Source organism: Phoenix dactylifera, chromosome 17 (assembly GCF_051530095.1).
Source record: "Phoenix dactylifera cultivar Ajwa chromosome 17, Ajwa_hap1_PhDact_Kaust_v1.1, whole genome shotgun sequence".
In the NCBI taxonomy this organism is placed as follows: domain Eukaryota; kingdom Viridiplantae; phylum Streptophyta; class Magnoliopsida; order Arecales; family Arecaceae; genus Phoenix; species Phoenix dactylifera.
Genome location: NC_143206.1, coordinates 18,461,749 through 18,480,732, shown reverse-complemented (window position 1 = coordinate 18,480,732; position 18,984 = coordinate 18,461,749).

Here is an 18,984-nt window from a genome sequence, read left to right as displayed (position 1 = left end):
AAATAATATAACATATAGATAAAAGGATCGATATTAAGAGAGTAACAACTGTGCTATTTTTCTTAATGTTAATTTTGCAAATTAACAAAAAAAATTAAAAATGCTGAAATTATTTTGGCATCCTCACCAGACTAAGAGTCCAAATCTAAACAAATCAAATCACAAGCGCCATGATCAACCCATGGTCAATCTTAATGGACCCATACCAAAAAATCTAGTCGAAAGATATTATTTAGATTTCTTGATCCTATAAAAGTACCCAAGATTTATCCATTGATATATATATATATATATATATATATATATATATATATATATATATATATATATATATATATATATATATCAAAAATCTATCTAAAATAGAGCCAATATGAGATTAAATACACATCCGCATAGATCCTCACAAACTGAGACATCTATCAGTGGTGAGACTCAACTGAAATAATTTTATGATTTATAAGAGAGCAGATAGTTTGTTGTAAAGTAATAATCCATGGCACCAGCATGGTTCTGGCTAATTATCTAGAAACCTAACAAATTTTTAACATTCTTTTTTGTGTTTAGGTGCGAGGAAACCTAATGTCCACTTTTAATCTGGATTAGTATCTCGTGAGCATAGATTACCGGATAAGGTTCTTGCAGATAGCTTCAAAGACGTACGCAGCTGAATCTAGAACCTGAAGATACACAAAACGACAACAAACATTGGTGGGATTTGTCAGTTCCCACGGAGAAGTATGAGAGTTTAGTGGACAAGTTGATGACGTCATGAATGAGATGCTTGAGGCTGACCAAACTTGTAAATCTCCAGACGATAAAATATCATATCATTGGCATACGGATATAATATTTTCTTGAAGTCCGACCAACCTAGCTAATAGCGTCGTCACAAGCAATGTGACGAGGATTGGCACGTCCAAGTTATCTTTCTGGTCGGCAGGATAATTCATTCAAGCATTGACTAAAGCATTTGTTTTTTTTGTTTTTTTTCTTTCTTAACTTTGTCTTTAAAGGATAGAGGCTTATATATATGATGAGCATTTCTGCAGATAACCTAGACAACAGTGCATAGAAGATTATCATAGCGTGCAGCAGGAAGGACCGGATTTGTTTTGTACAAAATATATACTATTTGGTGAATTTTTTTTGAGCCTATTTAGATATTTTTATAGAATACAGTGAAAAATTCTATAGAAATTAGATCTGCTGGTCCAACTTCTATTTTCTAAGAGCTTGTTCAAACCCAGTGCAGATACTGAACTTGTATTTCTATAGAGATCTTTTTTTTCTTCTATAAAATTTGTAGTGGATAGAAGTTGTTTGATATAGAGCTATGCTTAAATCAACGGTCCAATTCACGAGTCCTACAAAATTTTCAGCCTAATTCAATAGAAATAGCTAAATAGATCCTTCGTTGTTAAGAAAATTTGTTTCCCGAAGTTAAGATATGTCTAACCAAAGATTCTAGATTTTTTCATATTGCCATAAAGTTACTAAGTGGTTCCATTAGTCTAAACATAAAAAAAGCAATATTATCCCATCATTTTATATAAGTGGCTGGCACAAAAACCATGCAGGCCCTACACATTTACACCAATACAAGGGTGCGCTGATGTGGGTGCACCAATATCCATGGAATTCTATAAATGGATAACTTATCTTACACGTGTGCACCTGAGCGCACTGGCACTAGATTTTCTTGTCTACCATTAATCTGCATGCGTCATAGCTTTATTTGTGAATCTAATACATCAACACGGTCATATCTTAAATGGGAGTGGTTCCTTCTCATGGATGACCAGTAATACAACTGATATTAATCTATCTGGCCGCTTGAAAAGTCGAAAAACCCAGCATCTTTTCAGCTTCATGAAAGATTCAGTTGCCGCTTCATCAGTGGAGCTGGGCATTTTAAGTTAGACACGATATCAGCTAAACAGACAAGATTTGAAAAGTAAACAGATATTAAACTCTATTCACTGTGAGAAGGTCCAATATAATAGTTATGCTAGTGAAATTCAGAATCTTTGCTTGAGTTAGGGAGATCTTCCATACAATAATGGATAGCACCTCTAGATAAGGCAAAACTAAATACGTGTCTCATATGTTGTTGCTTGTGTGGGCAAATGTGAAGCCCAGCCTAGAATTAAACCAGCCTGGCCTGGAATAGAGTAGCCCAACAAGAGCTTGTGCTCTATTCGAGTCAGAGGAGGAGACCGATTCTGACTCCAACTCCTCTCCGATTCTGCTGGAGGTTAGAAAAACCTATCTTCCTCTTCTATATAATCACCTCGATCCCTTATACCCTCCTGTGAATCACAACCGACTGGCTTCGAGCCTTCACTTCTCCCATTTCCTCTTCTCCATGCTGCAATTGCACCCTGCATCCTTGTTCGAGCCGACGCCATCTCTGCGGTCCTCCCTCCACTTCTTCTATTTTAATGTCCGGTCAAAGAATAGGAATGATAGGCCCACCACCAAGTCCTTGGTTGAAGGATAGGTGGTGCAGCTGTATCCTTTGGTCCATAGACCCGTATTTTGTGCTTTTCAATTATTAAGTCACTTTGTACATAATTGATGCAATGATTTTTATACAATATATATATATATATATATATATATATATATATATATATATATATATATATATATATATATATATATATATATATATTCATGCTTGGCATTAGCAAGTTATATATGTTATATATATATCCATACATAATATACATGCATGTTATATAAGATCTTGACCAGTCTTAACATTTCATTTATTAAACGCTATCCGTACCATGTGTGTTTCTCTTGCATGGCATAATTCTAATGGCCCTGTTGTCGTATTCGTCACCTTATGTGTGTCGTATTTCAGTTATCTGTTAAAGCACGTCACTTCCTGTCGTTTCCCCAACAAAAGCACCAACGAAAATGGTTTATACGGCGGGAACGGTGGAGGCACATGCACCTTGCTTCATTGCTAATCCTAGGCGTTTCATGTTGCCTCCCGACTCCAGGATCATGACACGTGCAACAGGTTTTGTCCGGTAGCGCGCCGCCCGTCTACGATCGGGACGTCGGTCTTGGACACGTGGTCCAGTGGGAAACGAGAAATACACATGGCGTGTAACTAATGCCCATGTGCTCTCTCGTGGACAGCCGTGAGGAACGCCGCTGGGCCATGACTGAGACGGCTTTTTCTTTTTTTTATAAAATCAGATTTATTAAAACAAAAAAAAGGGCATTCATGTGGACCAAAAAATAAAATATAAAAAAAATAAGAAAAAAACTATGACGCCGGGGCCTCTCCAAAGAGCATCCGAACCACAACTCCGAAAAATCCCTTTTTATTATTTTTTAATCATGAAGATGAAAATTATATGTACAGAGCATCAATTCATCATCAAATATTGTGCTGGATTGATATAGTTATTGTTAAAATATTTATAAAAAAATTATTTTTCTATTTCCATTATATTCGGTACATCTCGAGGGTTATATATACTTCTGTATAGACTCTATACAAAAAAAATAATATAGGCTGATATAGAATCACACTAATAATAGAAAATATTACTATCTGATACAAGTTGTTATGTGATCCCTAAATTCACTCTAACAAGATTATGCTAACAAAAAAAATATATATATATGTTGATACAAAATCACGCTAATGAAGAAAAATATTATAAGTGATATATGTTGTTATGTGATCCCTAAAATTATGCTAACATTCTCCCTCAAACTTAAGATGGTACTATAGGTGCCAATTTAAGTTTGAAAAGTAGATCACGAATGTATCGAGAAACTGACATACTAGATGAAGAGCTGAAGTAGCAGTTCAGAAGCTGACGTGATAAATTAAGAGCTGATATAGCAACTCATAAGTTGACATTATGGTAGATCAAGAGCTGATGTGGCATCATAGAGCCTGATATGGCAGAACACGAGCTGTTATAATAGCTCAAAGGCTGATGTAGTGGATTAGGAGTTGACATAACAACTACGGAGTCGATATGCTAGACTAATTTGTCTGACTGATGCAATAAACTGACATGTCTAACGATGTGGTTGATTGACTTGTCTAATGATGTGGTAGCGAGAAGACACAGAAAATGATAGTTGCGGCAATGACAGAGCTTAGAGAGAAGTTAATCGAAGGTCGATGATCCTCATAGATGGAGGCACCATGGAAGACAAACATTGGTTAACGTTAGCAAAAGTTTAGGGCTCACGTAACAACCTGCATCACTCATAATATTTTTTTTTATTAGCATGATTCTGTATCAACATATATTAATTTTTTTGTTAACATGATTTTGTTTGATTGATTTTAGGGATCACATAACAACTTATATCAGTCAATAATATTTTCTACTGTAATCCTATATCAACCTATCATTTTTCTTGTATGGAATCTGTACATAAGTATATTAACCCCTGAGATGTACTGTATATAATGGAAGCAGAGAATTTGCGGATCCACCGAAAAAGAGAGGATATATAGGTATTGATTCATCCAAGAATAGAGATCAATAAATTAGCATTGGGGATCTTCAAAGCTTCTAAATATAGTAACGACGGCTACAATAAAGACGGAAGAGATCAGCGACTCTGATACCATATTAAAATATTTATAAAAAATAGAAAAATATTTTTATTTTTTTGTTTTCATTATATTCGGTATATCTTAGAGGTTATATATACTTGTGTACAGACTCCATACAAAAAAAATAATATAAGACGATATAGGATCGCACTGAAAGATATTACTAACTAATACAAGTTGTTATGTAATCCATAAAATCATTCTAACAAGATCATGCTAACAAAAAAAATAATATATGTTGATATAGAATCACCCTAATAAAAAAAATATTATAAGTAATGTAGTTTATGAAAGAGTAGATGCCCTATAAGCCAATCATTTGATGGGTTTTTCTTTGTAATCCTCCAAATCATGTACTTTGACACTCGATATATATCAATAAAGGCATTGTGTTTCATCATTTGCTGCTTATCTATTTTATTATTGGATGATGAACCCCATAAATTAGGACATTGATTTTAGGGTTATGATGAGATCATACCAGTGAGACCTAAAATCCTAAAATCCTAATTTAGAATATTCCCAGTCAAATTGGTATATTGAGTCGGGGATCAATATTACCGGAAAGACTGGCACATCTTATGTATGCTCAATGTAGAGGGTGATTGATCTCACAATCACTTGTGTGAGACACTAATACAAAGATGTGGGTGCTCATTAGAGGAATGAGTTCACTGAAATGACCAGCCATGAGAACATCTTATGGATTCTTACTTAATTATCAAAAGATGGTTCTCATAGTGGGAGTTGTGCAAGTGATCCTTAGACCTGAGATCACCATGGTACCTTGTGCACTTGAAGCTATGTTTTGGTTTACCCTCATTCACGACATTGCGTTGTGTACGGGATATTCTGGATATGGTGGATTTTGTACGAAGGTTGTGAGTAGGTCAACAAGGAATCAGTCACTTCTAGTAAGAGAAGGTAACATCCTACTTACTCTAATCTTATGATGATTCAAGAAGCCTTTGATCAAAGCAAAATGAATATTAGAAAGAGTTTCTAATGTTTCATTGTTTGAATTATCATATAAAAGATTGAGAGAGACATGAATAAGTGATTGAGTTTGATATTGATCCATACTCGAGCACTTATTCAGGATGTAGTATGACTGAGGGATTGAATTGCACAGTAACTTTCCACTGAAGGGTATGTTTGGATTTGTCCAATACATTCCTCATCTTCCGGGTAGACATGATACGTTGCTAGACGTCAATCATGTCTTGTGGGTTGATCGGATCAAAGAGTTTGATTAGATCAAAGCATCAGAAAGGTTCTGATTGCTAAGTCAGGTTTAGCACTAAATTGAACCTAAATTGGATTAGAGGTATTCTAATCAGGTTAGGTCAACTTGCACCTGCACCTACTGCTGGCTAAGATAAGGAACCCAATGGGTCACACACAAGGGAATTGATCAAGGGTCTAATTGGATTAGATCATGTTTGCAAGATGAACATGCTATCACGTGTTGCAAACCCTAGCTCCTGATTCAAATTAAATTCGAATATGATTCTTAGATTAGGTTGATCTAATATGATTAGATCATGACCTAATATGGGTTAGCCAAGAGTTGAAACCCATTTGGCTTTAATTAGACCTGATTTGATTAGGTTTAATGTTTTCTTTAAGTTGGTTAAACCCAATTGGATTGGGTTTGATAGGGCCTTCACTTCTGGACCATTGGATCGCTTCCTAGATGAAGGATCTGGTCCACTGGTTGGCGCCTTCATCTGGACCATTGGATGGCTTCCTGGATGAAGGATCTGGTCCACTGGTTAGCGCCTGAATCTAGACCACTGGATGGCTCTCTGGATGAAAGATCTGGACCGTTGCTCAGCGCCTGAATCTGGACCACTGGATGGCTCTCTGGATGAAAGATCTGGACCGTTGCTCAGCGCCTGAATCTGGACCATCGGTGATGGCATCTTGCTTCTGGACCATTGGATGGCACCCTGGATGATGATGCCCTGATCTGGACCATTAGATGGCGCCTAGATCTAGACCATTGGCTTTGGTTCACTGCATTTGGACCCTTGGATCATCAGGATTTAAGAGAGAGATGTGAGAAAGAAGTTGATACACCCTTCTCCTTAGCACCCCATCATGATGGGATGCATCTCTTGGCACATGCCTCATCAGATGAGGTGTGTGGATGGGATGCATCCCTTTATGATGCATCCCTCCATCTCTTATAAATAAGGAGGTGCCTTGGGGTTCTAAAGATCATCCAAGAAAAAGCCTCTCCTTCTCTCTCCCTTATCCCTTCTTTCTTACAAGCCTCTCTCTTTTGTCCTAACCCAAGACAAGAGGGTCTTCTTTAGGACAAAAAGGCTAGTGAATGTTTTAGAGGTAGAAAGGAAGAAGGAAGTGAAGGAAAATCAGCCAATTAAATCCTTTGGAAGGATTGAACAATTAGAATCAAGTTTTGGTGGAGCTAGAGTCTTGAACCCATTCCTGTGTGGATCAACATCGGAGGGTGAACATTTGGGCACCTTAGGACATCTTCAGATATATTGGATATAGCGTGATAGGTATTCTTCTATACCAAGATTATATTTTCTACATTATTTGGTTATACTATTAAGGCGATCTTGGCTTATTAGGGTTTCATATAATGAATTTTATAAGAAAATTTTATAATCCCGTATCTTCCGCTGCGCCCTAGGGCACTGGAAAACCCTAACAGTGGTATCAGAGCCACCCTTAATCAGTTTAACCAAATGATAATACATGCTATTATCTTGATGCTATGAAATAGCTAGGTTGTTTGTATGCATGATTAGTTTATGCTATGAGATAGTGTTATATTCATGTTGTAGCATAGTATAATTGCTAGTGCTAAATTATAGAATGTGCAATGAGACCAATATAGTAGTATGAAAACTTTGGGCTGACCCATTCTGGAACAATCGACTCAGTTGGTGTCTAGGAAGGAAGCCACAGGTGGTTACTTAATTAGGACCTCACTCTCTGAGTGAGGGGTGCCTCCCACCTGCTTTTCTGGCCAATTATTTGATTGTCCTTTATGGTTGAGCTTAATGTTAGTAAGATACTACTATTTGAAAGCCCTCACTAAATTCATAATTAAGTCGTAGTGTTAATTGCTTTAAGCTGAGCCATTCTGAATCAATTGACTAAGTTGGTGTCTAGGAAAGAGGCTACAGGTGGTTATTTAATTAGGACCTTACTAAGTAAGGAGAGCCTCCCATCTGCTTACCTGGCCAACTATTTGATTGACCTCCATGGAAAAGCTAATTGCTGATATAACACTATAAAGGTCCTTCCTTCATGCTTAGATATTATTATGTCAATATCTACGCTAGCTTGTTGTGATTCCCACAAGGCTAGTATTAGGGATTGATATTGTAATATCTTGGTGCATATGATGCATATAGCATATTTTAATATGTTGCCTTGTTGTGATTCCCACAATGGCAGCATTATTCAAATATGACTGTATAAAAATGAAGGGTTTGACTTAACTAGACACAATAGTTTGTTGTGATTCCCACAAGACTATATATGTGCTAGAGGACAGAATAAAGTTGAGAATTGCATGGGATGCAATTGGAAAGAGTTTCCTACCTTTGAACTTATAAGGGCTTGTTGTGATTCCCACAAGGTCTTTTATAAGGAATTTGGATCTCAACCCCACTAAGAAAATTAGTATTTTCTCGTTCATCATACTTGAGGGTTATGATATTCGATAAAAATAGTGGAAGTAACAATTAGATAAAAGTCCTTGTCTGATTGAATACATGTCATCATGATTGGTCTGCTTATATTAGTGTTCTTTGTAATTATAGATTAATTCTGCAAAAATGGCATCTTCACTCTCACTTAGAGGTATCTTAGATACAAACAAATTGACTGGTCCCAACTATGTGGATTGGTTGAGAAATTTAAAGATTGTTCTCACACAAGAAAAACTTTCCTACATTCTTGAAACCCCTGACCTAGGGTCAGCAGGGGAAGATGCAACTGAGGAGGAATTGGCCACATATCGTATGTGGAAAAATGACAGTTTGACTGTCAAATGTATCATGCTTGCTTTTATGAATAATGAATTGCAGAGGCAGCATGATAGCATGGATACTCACTCCATACTCCTTAACTTAAAGGAGTTATATGGTGAGCAGAGCAGAACTGCTAGATATGAGATATCTAAACAGTTGTTCCGTGCTAGAATGATCGAGGGATCGTCTGTGCAAGACCACTGTTTAAAGGTTATAAACTTAATCACTCGATTAAGTTAACTTGGTTTTGCTATGGACGGTGAGCTCAGTCAGGATTTGATCCTGCAATCACTACCCGACTCATTCTCGCAGTTTGTCGTGAATTATCACATGAACAAACTGAATTCCTCCCTGCCTGAGCTTCTGAATATGCTGAAAACAGCAGAGTCTCACATCAAGAAGGACAAGGGTCCGATCCTTCTTGTTGGTGAGAGCTCAAAGAAGAAGTCGGGCAATAAAGGTTCAAAGAAAAAACTAAACTCTAAGAGTCACATCAAAAAGAAGAAGGGAAAGAAAATCTCTGGACCCGGTACCTGTTTCCACTGTGGCAAGACGGGGCATTGGAAAAGGAACTGCAAGAGCTTTCTTGCAAGTGTGAAGCCTGATGTAAGTGTTGCATCAAAAGGTATGTTTTTATTACATGCCAATATGACATTAAGTTCTTCTGATTCTAATTCATGGGTATTGGATACCGGTTGTGGTTCTCACATATGCAAATCTTTGCATGGACTGCAGAAAATTAGAAGACTGAAGAAAGGTGACTTCAAGCTATATGGCGCTGGAGGAGAATCCATCCAGGCTGAAGCTGTTGGCACCTACATACTAGAGCTACCCTCCAAAAAGTTCTTGAAGCTAGAAGACTGTTATTTTATGCCAAAAATCATTAGAAATATAATTTCAATTCCTTTGTTGCTTAAGAAAGGATTCGAAATAAATGGAAAGAGCAATGGTTGCTCTATTTCTTTATCTAATGAGTATTATTGTCATGGCACTATGGAAAATGGTCTTTTAGTATTATGTCTTAATAATGTTATGTTTCATATTGGCAAAGATAATAAAAGAAAAAGAGAAAATATTAATAATACCCTCCTCTGGCATTACCGATTAGGTCATATTAGTGAGACAAGGTTACATAAGTTGTATAAAGATAAATTCTTTGATCCTTATGATTTTGAATCATTAGGAACTTGTGAATCTTGTTTTATGGGTAAAATGACCAAGTCTCCATTCTCGGGACATGGAGAAAGGGCAAGTGAGTTGTTAGAACTCGTACACACTGATGTGTGCGGTCCTATGTCAACTCAAGCTAGAGATGGATACTCTTACTTCATCACATTTACTGATGACTTATCAAGGTTCGGTTTTGTGTATCTAATGAAACATAAATCTGAAGCCTTTGATAAATTTAAAGAGTATCAAAGTATAGTCAAAAAACAAACTGGAAAGTGTATTAAAATCCTTCGATCTGATCGAGGAGGAGAATACCTTTCTAGTGAATTTTTAGACTATCTTAAATTAAAGGGTATACTCTCTGAATGGACACCTCCATATACGCCACAATTAAATGGTGTAGCTGAAAGAAGGAATCGTACCTTATTAGATATGGTACGGTCCATGATGTGCTTCACAAATCTTCCAATTTTCTTCTGGGGACATGCCCTAGAAACTGCTGCATTAGTATTAAATAGAGTACCATCTAAGTCTGTATCTAGCACTCCATATGAGATATGGAAAGGAAAGAAACCTAATCTTAAGTATCTTAAGATATGGGGTTGTCATGCTTATGTCAAAAGAAATTTTGGACATAAGCTAAGTGCTAGATCGGACAAATGTATATTTGTAGGTTATCCTAAAGACAGTTTAGGATATATCTTCTATAATCCTACCGAACAAAAGGTATTTGTTGCTAGGCATGCCATTTTCTTGGAAAAAGAGTTTTTTTTAAGAAAAGGGCAAGGATAGAAAAATTGAACTTGATGAAGTTCAAGACCTACAAGGTGAGACACATAATAATCCTCAACCAGATATACCCATGGAAGAGGTACAGCCACTACACACTACTCCTTGTCGAAGGTCAGAAAGAGTGCGAAATGCACCTGAGAGGTATGGATTTATCATTGAGAATGATGAAGCCCACATCATTGATAACGATGACCCTCTGACCTATTCGGAAGCTGTCAAGAGTAGGGACTCTGACAAATGGTTGGACGCCATGAAATCCGAGATAGATTCTATGTATACAAACCAAGTGTGGACTTTGGTTGATGCACCTGAGGGAGTGATTCCAATAGGGTGCAAATGGGTATACAAGAAGAAGATAGGAGCTGATGGCCAAGTAGAAACCTACAAGGCCAGGCTAGTGGCAAAAGGTTTCAGGCAAAAACAAGGCATTGATTATGATGAAACTTTTTCGCCAGTAGCTATGCTCAAATCTATTCGGATTATGCTTGCTATAGCTGCATACTATGATTATGAGATCTGGCAGATGGATGTCAAAACCGCCTTCCTTAATGGTTACCTTGAGGAAGAGGTCTATATGACACAGCCAGAGGGATTTGTCTCAAGAGGGAGAGCAAATCAAGTATGTAGGCTTAAGAAATCTATTTATGGATTAAAGCAGGCATCTAGAAGTTGGAACATCCATTTTGACATGATAGTCAAAGAGTTTGGCTTCATTAAAAATATAGATGAACCTTGTGTGTACAAGAAGACTAGTGGGAGTGCTATTGTCTTCTTGATATTATATGTGGACGATATATTGGTCATTGGAAATGATGTTCCAATGATGCAATCGGTCAAGACTTGGCTATCAAAGAAATTTTCCATGAAAGACTTGGGTGAAGCATCCTATATACTTGGTATAAGGATCTATAGAGATAGATCTAAAAGGATGCTAGGTTTGTCCCAGTCTAGGTACATAGATAATGTGCTGAAGAGGTTCAGCATGGATGGAAGTAAGAAAGGTTTCTTACCCATAGGATATGGCATACAACTCTCTAGGAAGATGTCTCCTAAGACATCTGAAGAGAGGAATAGAATGAGTTCTATTCCCTATGCTTCAGCAGTAGGGTCGATCATGTATGCTATGTTATGTACCAGGCCTGATGTAGCTTATGCCTTAGGTATGGAAAGTAGATTTCAGGCAGATCTCGGGGAGGATCATTGGAAAATTGTGAAAAGCATTCTCAAATACTTGAGAAGGACTAGAGATGTTTTTCTGATTTATGGAGGATCAGAATTGAAACTAGAAGGCTATTCAGATTCTAGCTTTCAATCTGATCCAGATGATAGCAAGTCAATCTCTGGATATATCTTCACTTTGAATGGTGGAGCTGTGAGTTGGAAAAGTTCCAAACAGCAAACTGTAGCTGACTCAACTACTGAGGCAGAATACATAGCTGTTAGTGAAGCTGCTAAGGAAGCAGTCTGGATGAAGAAGTTCATCACAGAGCTGGGTGTAGTTCCTGAGATTGCCGGACCAGTCCCAGTTTATTGCGATAACACTGGAGCAGTTGCACAGGCTAAGGAACCAAGGTCTCATCATAGATCCAAGCACATTTTGAGACGCTTCCACCTTGTTCGAGAGATAATCGAAAGACAAGACGTCAAGATTGAACGAGTAGACACAAAGAACAATATAGCAGACCCATTTACTAAAGCTCTACCACAGCAGCAATTCAATCGTCGCCTCGATTGTATGGGGTTAAAATATAAGGGCGATTGGCTTTAGTGCAAGTGGGAGATTGAAAGAGTAGATGCCCTATAAGCCAATCATTTGATGGGTTTTTCTTTGTAATCCTCCAAATCATGTACTTTGACACTCGATATATATCAATAAAGGCATTGTGTTTCATCATTTGCTGCTTATCTATTTTATTATTGGATGATGAACCCCATAAATTAGGACATTGATTTTAGGGTTATGATGAGATCATACCAGTGAGACCTAAAATCCTAAAATCCTAATTTAGAATATTCCCAGTCAAATTGGTATATTGAGTCGGGGATCAATATTACCGGAAAGACTGGCACATCTTATGTATGCTCAATGTAGAGGGTGATTGATCTCACAATCACTTGTGTGAGACACTAATACAAAGATGTGGGTGCTCATTAGAGGAATGAGTTCACTGAAATGACCAGCCATGAGAACATCTTATGGATTCTTACTTAATTATCAAAAGATGGTTCTCATAGTGGGAGTTGTGCAAGTGATCCTTAGACCTGAGATCACCATGGTACCTTGTGCACTTGAAGCTATGTTTTGGTTTACCCTCATTCACGACATTGCGTTGTGTACGGGATATTCTGGATATGGTGGATTTTGTACGAAGGTTGTGAGTAGGTCAACAAGGAATCAGTCACTTCTAGTAAGAGAAGGTAACATCCTACTTACTCTAATCTTATGATGATTCAAGAAGCCTTTGATCAAAGCAAAATGAATATTAGAAAGAGTTTCTAATGTTTCATTGTTTGAATTATCATATAAAAGATTGAGAGAGACATGAATAAGTGATTGAGTTTGATATTGATCCATACTCGAGCACTTATTCAGGATGTAGTATGACTGAAGGATTGAATTGCACAGTAACTTTCCACTGAAGGGTATGTTTGGATTTGTCCAATACATTCCTCATCTTCCGGGTAGACATGATACGTTGCTAGACGTCAATCATGTCTTGTGGGTTGATCGGATCAAAGAGTTTGATTAGATCAAAGCATCAGAAAGGTTCTGATTGCTAAGTCAGGTTTAGCACTAAATTGAACCTAAATTGGATTAGAGGTATTCTAATCAGGTTAGGTCAACTTGCACCTGCACCTACTGCTGGCTAAGATAAGAAACCCAATGGGTCACACACAAGGGAATTGATCAAGGGTCTAATTGGATTAGATCATGTTTGCAAGATGAACATGCTAGCACGTGTTGCAAACCCTAGCTCCTGATTCAAATTAAATTCGAATATGATTCTTAGATTAGGTTGATCTAATATGATTAGATCATGACCTAATATGGGTTAGCCAAGAGTTGAAACCCATTTGGCTTTAATTAGACCTGATTTGATTAGGTTTAATGTTTTCTTTAAGTTGGTTAAACCCAATTGGATTGGGTTTGATAGGGCCTTCACTTCTGGACCATTGGATCGCTTCCTAGATGAAGGATCTGGTCCACTGGTTGGCGCCTTCATCTGGACCATTGGATGGCTTCCTGGATGAAGGATCTGGTCCACTGGTTAGCGCCTGAATCTAGACCACTGGATGGCTCTCTGGATGAAAGATCTGGACCGTTGCTCAGCGCCTGAATCTGGACCACTGGATGGCTCTCTGGATGAAAGATCTGGACCGTTGCTCAGCGCCTGAATCTGGACCATCGGTGATGGCATCTTGCTTCTGGACCATTGGATGGCACCCTGGATGATGATGCCCTGATCTGGACCATTAGATGGCGCCTAGATCTAGACCATTGGCTTTGGTTCACTGCATTTGGACCCTTGGATCATCAGGATTTAAGAGGGAGATGTGAGAAAGAAGTTGATACACCCTTCTCCTTAGCACCCCATCATGATGGGATGCATCTCTTGGCACATGCCTCATCAGATGAGGTGTGTGGATGGGATGCATCCCTTTATGATGCATCCCTCCATCTCTTATAAATAAGGAGGTGCCTTGGGGTTCTAAAGATCATCCAAGAAAAAGCCTCTCCTTCTCTCTCCCTTATCCCTTCTTTCTTACAAGCCTCTCTCTTTTGTCCTAACCCAAGACAAGAGGGTCTTCTTTAGGACAAAAAGGCTAGTGAATGTTTTAGAGGTAGAAAGGAAGAAGGAAGTGAAGGAAAATCAGCCAATTAAATCCTTTGGAAGGATTGAACAATTAGAATCAAGTTTTGGTGGAGCTAGAGTCTTGAACCCATTCCTGTGTGGATCAACATCGGAGGGTGAACATTTGGACACCTTAGGACATCTTCAGATATATTGGATATAGCGTGATAGGTATTCTTCTATACCAAGATTATATTTTCTACATTATTTGGTTATACTATTAAGGCGATCTTGGCTTATTAGGGTTTCATATAATGAATTTTATAAGAAAATTTTATAATCCCGTATCTTCCGCTGCGCCCTAGGGCACTGGGAAACCCTAACAGTTTATTATGTGATTCCTAAAATTATGCTAACATTTATACTTTAAAAATTCTATCTTTTCTTATTGTTACACGATCTATGTTAGTTTTCTAGTCACATAAACTAACATCTAGTTGAAATTCAAGTTTCCATGACAAAGATCTTTAAAAATTATTTTTTATTTTTTCATAAATTATTTGTTATCGCATTTTGTTTGAGCGTAACATTATTTTACAATAGAATATACAATGACTTAAAACTAAAAATGATCTATATGATAAATGGTTGCTTTTTTGAATCCAATAATAATTATTGGAGTTCAATTTTGCAAATTTCTTTAGTTGTACGGTCATTCTATAACCTCATCTAATATTTGAGATATTAAACGCTCCATACTATTAAAAGACACTGAACAAAATGAAGTTCACTCTAAAGTGAAATACTTCGAGCTCAAAATCTTGGATTATCTCTTAAACTTAATGTATAAGTGCAACAAAGTGAAGTACTTTCCATTGCAGTCCCTACTGGTGTGCCAATTGCTATAAACATATGTAACGAAGTGACTACGTGGAACAAAGCATAAATCTATATTGATAGAATTTGCTTGCAATCATGTAAGTGCCAGATATTCATGCTCGACCCAACTTGAGATTAGGTCATGACCTCTCAATCCATACCCACTGATAGGTTATTTCGAATTACCCACTTGACCCTAATCTAATTGATGTTGCAAGAATTAATCCCCAACAAACCGAGCCTAATCTATCAAATCCATTTACTATAATTCTTGCCAATTATTTTGCATAAATAATTTAAGCAACTAGCACCGAAAAAGAGACCAAATATTCAAAAAACTCTTGTACAAAATCATAACTCAACATGTCTCAAATTGATTTGCCCTAAATAAATGAATTAGATCCAACCCCCTAATGTAAATTATGCTAGGGGGTCAAGAATTTCAACTGTATACAAGTTAAAATATGACTTTGACTTAGATGGACCCTTGAATTCTTTACCTGATGAACATGTTCAGCCTGCAGAACTTGCAAACTATATCACATCTCCTTCTATGGATCCCTTTTTGGGTGTAGTCCTTTTGTAGATCTTAGACCGTCCGATTTTACAAGCTTCGTAACCTCGATGATCTTATGGCTGATGCCAATGAAAACATCTAAAAAATGCATTGATATTGCCTCTATGACATCACAAGTTTTGATCCATGCACCATGAGTGCCCAGATCTCAAAGCATCACGATAGGTTCGCACGCCATCTGATAAGAGCATTGGTGCATAAATAAATTGTACACCAATTGATCACAAAATAACAAAGATAGTCTATGTATGTGTATATGTGCCCTTTTTTTCTTTTAAAATCCTTTAAGCCCTTTTTTTTTGAGCCTTTGACGGTATACTGAGTGAGGGTGTATCTCTTTATAATCCACCGCCCAACATACAAAATGAAAAAGATTTTTAAGCTAATTCATATAGGAAAATTGCTTCAGACCCCACTAAGAAAAAGGGGAAAAAATGAAGAAAATATCTTTCTTTTTTTTGAGTAATTAAAAAAAGAAAGAAAATATCTTTCATAAGGCAAGTAGTTCGCTATAATCCAGAATTTCAGGTCAAGTCACCGATCATAAAGAATGAAAAATATTTTTAAGCTAATTCATATAGGAAAATTGCTTCAAACCCCTCTAGGAAAAAAGAGAAAAAAAGAAAATAACTTTCTTTTTTTGAGGCATTAAAAAAAGAAAGAAACTATCCTTCTATTTTTGAGGAATTAAAAAAAGAAAGAAAATATCTTTCATAAGGCAAGTAGTTCGCTTTAAATTTATTCAGTCGAATATTGACAAAGTGGGGTAGAGAGGAATCCTGGACTAATTTCTGTATAAAGACTAGAAAGAAGAGAATCGGAGGAGGAAGAAAAGATTGTTTGTCTGGATATGGGTGTTGATCCCTGGGCTGTCGCCACGGTCGCCATGGACTCCTTTTCCTCAGTTTGGACTCCCCACCATGAGGTCTCTCTCTCTCTCTCTCTCTTTCTCCCTCCCTCCTAAACTCTTTTGTTTTGGTTCTTAGATTTGTTTGCATTTTTCTCCTTTTGTTTTTGTTGTTAGATACGTTTTGGTTTTGATTGTTCTACTAGATTTGAATTCTAAGTAACATTACCGTTTCCAGAGTCTTGGGTCTAATGTCTCTAATAAGATCTTTTGGATGGATCATTCTTTGAGGACGAGTCATCGTTGTCTTGGTTATCCAGTGGTTTCTCACACCTCTCATGTTTGGTAACCGGGTAATGCTGACTTCCACAACTAGAATTGAAGCATCTAATAGTACAAGATTTTTTTTGTGTGCTCTGCAAGGATTCTTGTGATCGTACTATTGTACTCGTAGATTCTCCGTAATAAATTTACTACAGAACTTCGTACAAATCTTAACATATGGAGTTGGTTTTGAGTGAGTTCATGCGTTTCGATTTAAGAAAAAAAAGGAGAGCGAGTGCCAATGTCAGAAAGATTCATTTAGAAAATCTTTGATGGCACCCTTTCTTATATATATATAGTTTATGAATTAATAAGGATTTGGCACATCTATGTCCTGTTAGTAATTAATAATGTTAATGAACAGTTCACCGATTTATCCTTTCTGATTCGCAGCAATCCTTTCTAATTTAAAGAATATCTAATACTACATAACTTTTTAGCTTTGGATTGATGCTCTTTGTCTCCTCTCAAATGACTCTCAACTCTCCTACGCCTCCAATTGGACCTCACAGTAGGTACTCCATCGAATGGAAGAGAACAATAATATAATGTGGGGTATCATAAATATCTTGGTAATTTGAGTACAAATTCGTTGGGTTTACTTGTTTCTGTATATCGTTGTGGTTCTTTAAAAGTTTCTGCTTGGCTTTTTTTTTTTGGAACAGAGGACGGGGGAGTTGCTTCATAAGCTTCTACGTGCCACCTGGGAACTGGAAGCGCTTCAAAGCAGCGTCGAGGAGGAAAGGAGGGAAAGAGAGGAACATATCAATCAGCTAATCCAAATCCTGAAGGCAACCACCCAGGAAAGAGATGAAGCCAGGGAACAACTGCAGGTCTTGCTCAACAAAATCTCCGAGCCTAACTTGCCCGAGCTTGTTCATGCCCTCTCCCACCTCCAACCTCAGAGTCCACAGATTTGGCAGGCCAGAGGCAATTCCATCGTCATGGAATCCGAAAGCCTATCCGAAGCTCCGAACCATCACTCTTATGGATCCTCTCCTGCCGAGTCGTTCTCTGTGACGAGCATGCATGGTGCTGATTCCTGCGCCATGGGACTCCCGCGGCCGCCGCTGTTTCTTAGTGAGAATGATCGCTCTTCGTCGATGGTGATCTCGCCGGGCGCGGGCGCTGCAAGATATGATCGCGCTGATGCTATAATTGACGCCATGTCTGCGAAAAAGCCATTGCCTGAGAAAGGAAAACTGTTGGAATCCATGCTGAAACTTGGCCCGACGCTGGAGACTCTCATGGTGGCTGGTTCCCTCCCTCACTGGCGAAATCCTCCTCCGCTGCAATCAATTCAGGTTCCTCCTGTGACGATCAAAGCTTGCCACGCTCAGCTGCTGAACCGAGTTGCCATGTTGAACTCTAATCATTTGATTCAGAGTTCTTCATATGAGAAGGCCAATGGATTGTCTCGGATGCAACCTGCGTCGATTTTGGAATTTTCTAGTACGCTGAGCTTGCATACCGGGGCTTTGCCTTGTGTAAGCGGCGACCAGAGCTTGAGGCCAAGCGACAGGGAATTCAATAAACCTCTGGTAGATGATGCGAGGGAAATGTCTTGGTTTGGTTAGGTTTCAGGAAGACACGTGTTCTGATTTTCTTTATTTTAGGAACTGATAATCTTTTTTTTTTTTTTTTTTTTTTTTTGGGGGGGGGGGGGGGGGGGGGGGTTAAATATAACGTATTTATGATGCAAATGGCACGAGTTTTTTGTCCTTTCTTTTTGGTGAACAATGCTAAGATTTCGTAGTGGAAGTAATGTTTTTCATTACATGTCGACTGCCTTAAATTTGTGATATATTAATTCTTAGTGGCTAGGATAATCCGAGAAGCTTCTGTGCTTCAATCAGTATGCATTAATTTAGAGGTTGGTGCTAGCTATTTGTATAAATTATGATCCCTATTCTAAGTTAGAAATGGCACATATCCTTGATTATGCTAGAATTTGGAGACAATAAAGTTGTTTTAGTTCA